Source organism: Rhinopithecus bieti, unplaced genomic scaffold (genome assembly GCF_001698545.2).
Source record: "Rhinopithecus bieti isolate Rb0 unplaced genomic scaffold, ASM169854v2 scaffold_18688, whole genome shotgun sequence".
Lineage (NCBI taxonomy): Eukaryota > Metazoa > Chordata > Mammalia > Primates > Cercopithecidae > Rhinopithecus > Rhinopithecus bieti.
The window spans coordinates 1,989,511-1,997,166 of record NW_016809492.1 but is presented as its reverse complement, the minus strand read 5'-3'; positions in this window follow the sequence as shown (position 1 = coordinate 1,997,166).

Genomic DNA, 7,656 nt, shown 5'->3' with positions numbered 1-7,656 from the left:
GAAAAAAACTACTTTAAAGTTCATATGGAACCAAAAAAGAGCCCGCATTGCCAAGACAATCCTAAGCAAAAAGAACAAAGCTGGAGGCATCACGCTACCTGACTTCAAACTATACTACAAGGCTACAGTAACCAAAACAGCATGGTACTGGTACCAAAACAGATATAGACCAATGGAATAGAACAGAGGCCTCAGAAATAATACCCCACATCTACAACCATCTGATTTTTGACAAACTTGACAAAAATAAGAAATGGGGAAAGGATTCCCTATTTAATAAATGGTGCTGGGAAAACTGGCTAGCCATATGTAGAAAGCTGAAACTGGATCCCTCCCTTACACCTCATACAAAAATTAACTTAAGATGGTTTAAAGACTTAAATGTTAGACCTAAATCTATAAAAACCCTGAAAGAAAAGCTAGGCAATACCATTCAGGACGCAGGCATGGGCAAATACTTCATGACCAAAACACCAAAAGCAATGAAAACAAAAGCCAAAATAGACAAATGGGATCTAATTAAACTAAAGAGTTTCTTCACAGCAAAAGAAACTACCATCAGAGTGAACAGGCAACCTACAGAATGGGAGAAAATTTTTGCAACCTATCCATCTGACAAAGGGCTAATATCCAGAATCCACAAAGAACTTAATCAAATTTACAAGAAAAAAAACAAACAACCCCATCAAAAAGTGGGCCAAGGATACGAACAGACACTTCTCAAAAGAAGACATTTATGCAATCAACAGACACATGAAGAAATGCACATCATCACTGGTCATCAGAGAAATGCAAATCAAAACCACAATGAGATACCATCTCACACCAGTTAGAATGGTGATCATTAAAATATCAGGAAACAACAGGTGCTGGAGAAGATGTGGAGAAATAGGAAAGCTTTTACACTGTTGGTGGGAGTGTAAAATAGTTCAACCATTGTGGAAGACATTGTGGCAATTCCTCAAGGATCTAGAACTAGAAGTAGCATTTGACCCAGCGATCCCATTACTGGATATATACCCAAAGAATTATAAATCATGCTACTATAAAGATACATGCACACGTATTTTTATTGTGGCACTATTCACAAAAGCAAAGACTTGGAACCAACCCAAATGTCCATCAATGATAGACTGGATTAAGAAAATGTGGCACGTATACATCATGGAATAGTATGCAGCCATAAAAATGGATGAGCCTCATGTCCTTTGTAGGGACATGGATGAATCTGGAAACTATCATTCTGAGCAAACTATTGCAAGGACAGAAAACCAAACACTGCATGTTCTCACTCATAGGTGGGAATTGAACAATGAGAACACTTGGACACAATGTGGGGAACATCACACACTGGGGTCTGTCGTGTGGTGGGGGGAGTGGGGAAGGATAGCATTAGGAGAAAGACCTAATGTAAAGGACGAGTTAACGGGTGCAGTACACCAACATGGCACATGTATACATATGTAACAAACCTGCACGTTGTTCACATGTACTCTAGAACTTAAAGTATAATTTAAAAAAAGAAAAAAACAAAAAAACAAAAAACAGCTCTTGCTTCTGAAAGATGCCACAGTCTAGTGAGAAAAACAAATAAGAAAATAAGCAAGTGTGATATTGCCATGGTAAAATGCTATGAGAACACGGATTTGGAGCCCACTACTTCTAACAGGAGCTGATGATTGTTAAGTGGTTTTAAATGTGTTTAACTTTCATAGATAACAGCTTTCCAAAGTATTTGAGCCAATATATTAACTTACCTGCAATGTATGAGAGTTCTAGCTATTCCACATCCTGGCCAACACTTGCTATTGTATGTCTTTGTAATTTTAGCCATTCTGATAGATAGGTCATGATATCTCATTGTGTTTTAATTTGCATTTCCCTGATGAGTAGATGTTGGTGAAGGCAATAGGTAGGAAAGGGTAGATGGATGAAGAGCCATTATAGACAGAGAGACCAACATGTACAAGTAGACACACAAACTAGAGAAAATATGTATGGTAGGTACACAGGATAGCAAGAGACAAATCAAGAGAGAACACAAGGAGGAGTCTCAAAAGCCTTGCCCAACACTGAGAAGGTTGAGCATCTCATAAAATCACTGGAAAGCTAGCCATAAAAATATTTTATAAGTAAGACATAAATGTAACCAGATCTATAGCTAAATGATCCCTTTAAAAACAGTATGGAAAACAAATTGGAGGAAGGAATACTGGAGGAGACAGCAAGGGAAGGAGGTAAGTAGGGCTCAAATAGAGGTAATGCTACCAAGAACATGCTGAGAGAGTGGTTTTTAAGGACCTTTAGACAACAGAATCAACAGGTTTGGCTGAACACAGGAGACGAGGAGGATGAGGAGCACAAGATGGCACCCAGCACTGGGGCCTGGCAGACGTGTTATATTTGAAGTAGTGGTAGAACATCCAGAAACCAAGCAGTGTGTCCTGGAGGTCTGATATTTGTTTACCTTAGAAAACAGTTAAAGGATTTTGTTTTCAAAGCTTAATTCATAGGACCACCAGAATCATATTTCCAAAGGGGCCCTGGGAGTTGAGAGAGGAGATAAACATAGTGTCTTGGTCTTTGAGAGCAGAGAAAAAGGCTTGCCTGGGGCAAATTCTGCACTGACAAAGAGGGCTGCTATAAGAGACATCTCTATATCTCTCCCAGAGAAGTACTCCAAAGCTGGCAGAAGACCCGCAGTCAAAAGCAACACTGTACAGCAGAAGCAAAAGTACAAGACACCAACTTCTGTAGCATACATACAGGTCATCAGCATGTGTGGGGTGGGTAAAGTCATGAAAAAGAGTGAGCTTATGCGAGGATTGCTTAGAGGGTAAGGGGAGAAAAGGGCCAAGATGATGGGAAGCATCAGTGTTTAACAGGTGGAAACCCTGAAAAAGAAGGTCCAGAAAGGCAAGAAGAGAATGAGCAAAGAGCAATGTAATGGAAACCAAGGAGAATTTTGTGAACGAAGTGATCAATATCGTCAAGTGCTGTAAAAAGAAGTTAAATAAGATGAGGATTTTAAATAGTTAGAAAATCTTTAATAACTTTGCAGAAGCCACTTTACTAGTTTGATGGGATGTAAGCCTCATTACGGAGAGCTTTAGAGTAAATGAGCAATGACAAAGTGCAGAGAATGGTTTATATTCTTTTGGGGGTTAATAATGAAGTTGGAAAAATATAGGGCGATCTCTAAGAAGAATTACAAAGTTAGGGGAAAGAACTTCCTTTAATGTGGTAGAACCTGTAGCATGGTAAAAGGCTATGGAGAAAAAGCCAATGATAATAGATTGAAAAAAAATGGAAGAGAAAAAAAGCTAAGAAGTAACGGAAGCATCAGAAGGGAAAGATCCAGATAAATCTAAGGATTGTCAACTATGCCAACCGTTTAAATAACTTCAAGAAACATAAGGACGGAGAACAGTCTACTGTATTTGGCAATTAGGGCATCAGTAAGAGTTGTTTTGAGAAGTTCAGTTGAGTGTTGGGGACAGAAGCAGAGTACAAGGAGCTGAAAGTCTAAGGAGATATGGGAAACTGAAGACAGAAAATTGAATGCTACATTTTCAAAGCACTTGGCTGTGATTGGAAGAAGATAAGTAAATTATTTAATGCTACCCATCACTTCTGCTAGGCCCATGGTCTCCTCTGAGTGGCTAGTATACAGTGATCTTGCCCTGCTCATTGGACAGGACTGGGCCCTAAGCCAAGGGAAGTCTACCTTATGGGCACAGCTGTCAATCAAAGGGGAGCACCCAAAGTAATGCACAATTTGCTTTTTCTTAGTGGATCCTCTTTCTGGGAGAAATTAAAAGTCTACTCACAGTTCGATGACAAATACACAGTGACACTACTGGAAGAGACTCATTTGTTTTTGGAGTTATGAAGCACTCTCCTTTTTCTTGGATTAATTGATCTCCATGGTAATTAACCAACAAAATTATGTTCAGAGATATAGTATCTGTTAGATTGCTTTTCAGAGATTAGATCTTTCCTTTTCTACATTTCCCTTTATTTTGAGCCATGAATAGCAAAGCAAAGGACCATTAAGTATCCTTTTAGCCAAATGCTTTAGTTTGCACCATGATGATCTCATAATACCTAAGTAATCAGTCAATACATTTTTTAAAAGCCAAATAGGTTAATAATCTTAATGAAGTTAACTTTTTTTGTAGTTTTTAGTGTAATTTAGAAACATAGCTCAAATCAACTTCCTCATTCTATAAGTAGAGGTACACATAATTATGCCCTTAAAGCTAATCAGGATTTTCAAAAGTCAAGTATACCATGGGCTGTGGCTTTTATTAGTCACGGTCTCCGGAAATGTTGATTCAGCTGAGTAGGAGGCAATAGGAGCATTCATTGTGACTTAGTTAATAGTCATGTATGGGGGAAGGGTACAGAACAGGATAGAAGATGAAAGAAGATAAGCAAATGTCTAAAAGAATTGTATTAAACAACTTTTTACCATGGTTAGAAAAGTAGCATTTGTTTTTTTATGCTGTAATATGTTCAGCTTCATAATGAGTTGTGACATTAACAACATTCTGTTAAAGATATCTGGGCAGAGCAAAGCCAGGGAGGAAATTACTGAGCATGACTACTGGCAACTGGTGATAAATACTTTTGCACCATTTAAAAATATTTAATGGCCACTGTCTTTATTGTGCAAGGTATACTACCATTTCATTATCCTTTTTCAGATATGTGACTCCAGTTACCAAGTTGCCATGGCTGCCTACTGGAGATGAAGGAAACAAAATCATCAGTATTGAAAACTTCTCGAAGAAAAAAATGTTCATCAATTTGGAGATACCTGTCTTCCAGAATACTTGAGAATTCTTTTAAAACAATTTTACCACATATAAACAGAAGCCACAGCTAACTCAAGATAAAAATTTAGGTCTTAAGGATCTTTCATGCCTGTAATCCCAGCACTTTGGGAGGCTGAGATGGGCATATTACTTGAGCTCAGGAGTTCAAGACCAGCCTCAGCAACATGGCAAAATCCTGTCTCCACGAAAAATATAAAAATTAGCCGGGCATGGTGGCGAGTGCCTGTAATCCCAACTACTCAGGAGGCTGAGGCAGGAGAATCATTTGAATCTGGGAGGCTGGGGTTGCAGCAAGCCTAGATTGCACCACTGCACTACAGTCTGGGTGACAGACTGAGACTCCAGCTCAAAAAAGAAAAAATACATACTTTGGGTGTGGATACATGTAATCTTTCTGAGAGAAAAGATTTTTTTTGCTCACTTTAAAAATTGTTCCTCCACTCCATCTCACCACTCCACAGCCTAAAATCACCTGATATTGATCCCTGTTCTATCCAGAATATTAGTGAGTGCAGTATCTATTAAAAGAGTGCTCCAATACTGTCTTTGAGGTTTCCTCCCAGGCTACCGGCACCCATTCTGTAGCTTTTGCGCTCTCAAATCTTGACTTTACCAGAAAGTGTCAATAAAAGTTTATTATACAAGAATCAGGACCATATTCCTTCCTCAAATGGTCCTTTAATGATTGTTGAATAAAATATCAAGAAATTGCTGTGGTCTACTCATATCATCCTAAATACCAAGTTTGTACAAGTAGATAATAATCACTATGTTAGAACAATTTCTTGGCTGACAGCAAGTGCAAGACACCATTGATTATAAGACGCAGCCCAATTTTAGGCATGTTAATGTGTAAAAACAAAAAATAGAATTATCTTCAAGACATATTTTTAAACCTAGAAGAAGAGAAGGAGGAATATGAGGAAAAGGAGAAGAACAAGAGAAAACTGTTCTAATAATCTAGGTAAGAACTAAGGTACTAGTAGCAGAGAGAGAGAGAGAGAGAGAAGGGGTTGGACACAAGGCAGGTAAGAACTAATAATCCAGGTAAGAACTAAGGTACTAGTAGCAGAGAGAGAGAGAGAGAGAGAGAGAGAAGGGGTTGGACACAAGGCATATATAGTAACCAGAATCATCAGGTCTTGGAACTTATGGGAAGTTGAGAAAGATGGTGACAAAGTAGAGGAGAGCTATACAATTTCTAGGTCATATATCTATCTGGATGGGAAGCAAATAAAAGATTAAGGGAAAATATTTGTTTAGTTTTGGATACACTTTATTTGACATTTTATTTGACAACCAGATAGAGATGTCCAGTAGGCAGTTGGATATATACATCTGGAGCTTAGTAGAGTTGTCTAGTCTGCAGATACAAAATTAGAAGACTTTCCTGTGTGGTACTGGATAATATTGCCCATCAATGGCCCACTGAATTTTTTTTAAAGAAAAACATAAAAACCCCCAAACTAACCAGTACTGTATTGTCAGTATTCAGTAACAAGGAACAGAATCCACTGTAGCTGGTGTAAGAGGAAAGGGGTTTGTTACAGCATATTAAATGGCTTACTTTAAAAGGCTAATAAAAAAGACTCTATAAAGGTTCTAGAAACAATTCTGAAAGCCACACAACAGAACTGGTTAGCTGAAGGAGCTGCTGCCTTAAAAATGATCAAGGATCTGTAAAATTAGCAAACTGTTTGCCTTATCAGAAACTACCAACACTACCTGCTTCAAAACCACATCACATTCACTAAAATCTCCACCAGCAAAAATATGACCCTGTCCCTTAACTCTCTCCTCCCACATTAATGGCAAATCTAAGTCTCATACAATGTATCTGTCTGATTGTCAGAAGGTAAATTATATCCAGAACTCTGGGCCATTTGAAGAATGGCTTACTTTGTTTTGCTTTGGTTTTGTGTGTTGAGCTTTCTGTCTTCTACATAGTACAAGGAAGCCGAACTGAAATGTGTGGTGAGTGAGCCAGACCCTATTACCTACCAAGAAGACCAAAAGCAGAACACTGGGGGGAACATGGACACTGAAAGTGTGAGAAGTTAGTAGGGAGACAAAGAAGGTATGGCCAGAGAGGTGAGCACCACAGTGAGTGTACAGCATGGAAGCCAGTGGAAAGAAAGCGGAAGAAGAAAGCAGCAGCGGAAGAAGAAAGCAGCAGTGGAAGAAAAAAGCAGCACCAGAAGCAGCAAGGAGTGAAGAAAGGTCAATGTCAGAAGCTGCAAACTGACAAATGGGATCTAATTAAACTAAAGAGTTTCTGCACAGCAAAAGAAACTACCATCAGAGTGAACAGGCAACCTACAGAATGGGAGAAAATTTTTGCAATATACTCATCTGACAAAGAGCTAATATCCAGAACCTACAAAGAACTCAAACAAATTTACAAGAAAAAAAACAAACAACCCCATCAAAAAGTGGGCAAAGGATATGAACAGACATTTCTCAAAAGGAGACATTCATATAGCCAACAGACACATGAAAAAATGCTCATCATCACTGGCCATCAGAGAAATGCAAATCAAAACCACAATAAGATACCATCTCACACCAGTTAGAATGGCAATCATTATAAAGTCAGGAAACAGCAGGTGCTGGAGAGGATGTGGAGAAATAGGAACACTTTTACACTATTGGTGGGATTGTAAACTAGTTCAACCATTATGGAAAACAGTATGGCGATTCCTCAAGGCTCTAGAACTAGAAGTACCATATGACCCAGCCATCTCATTACTGGGTATATACCCAAAGGATTATAAATCATGCTGCTATAAAGACACATGCACACGTATGTTTATTG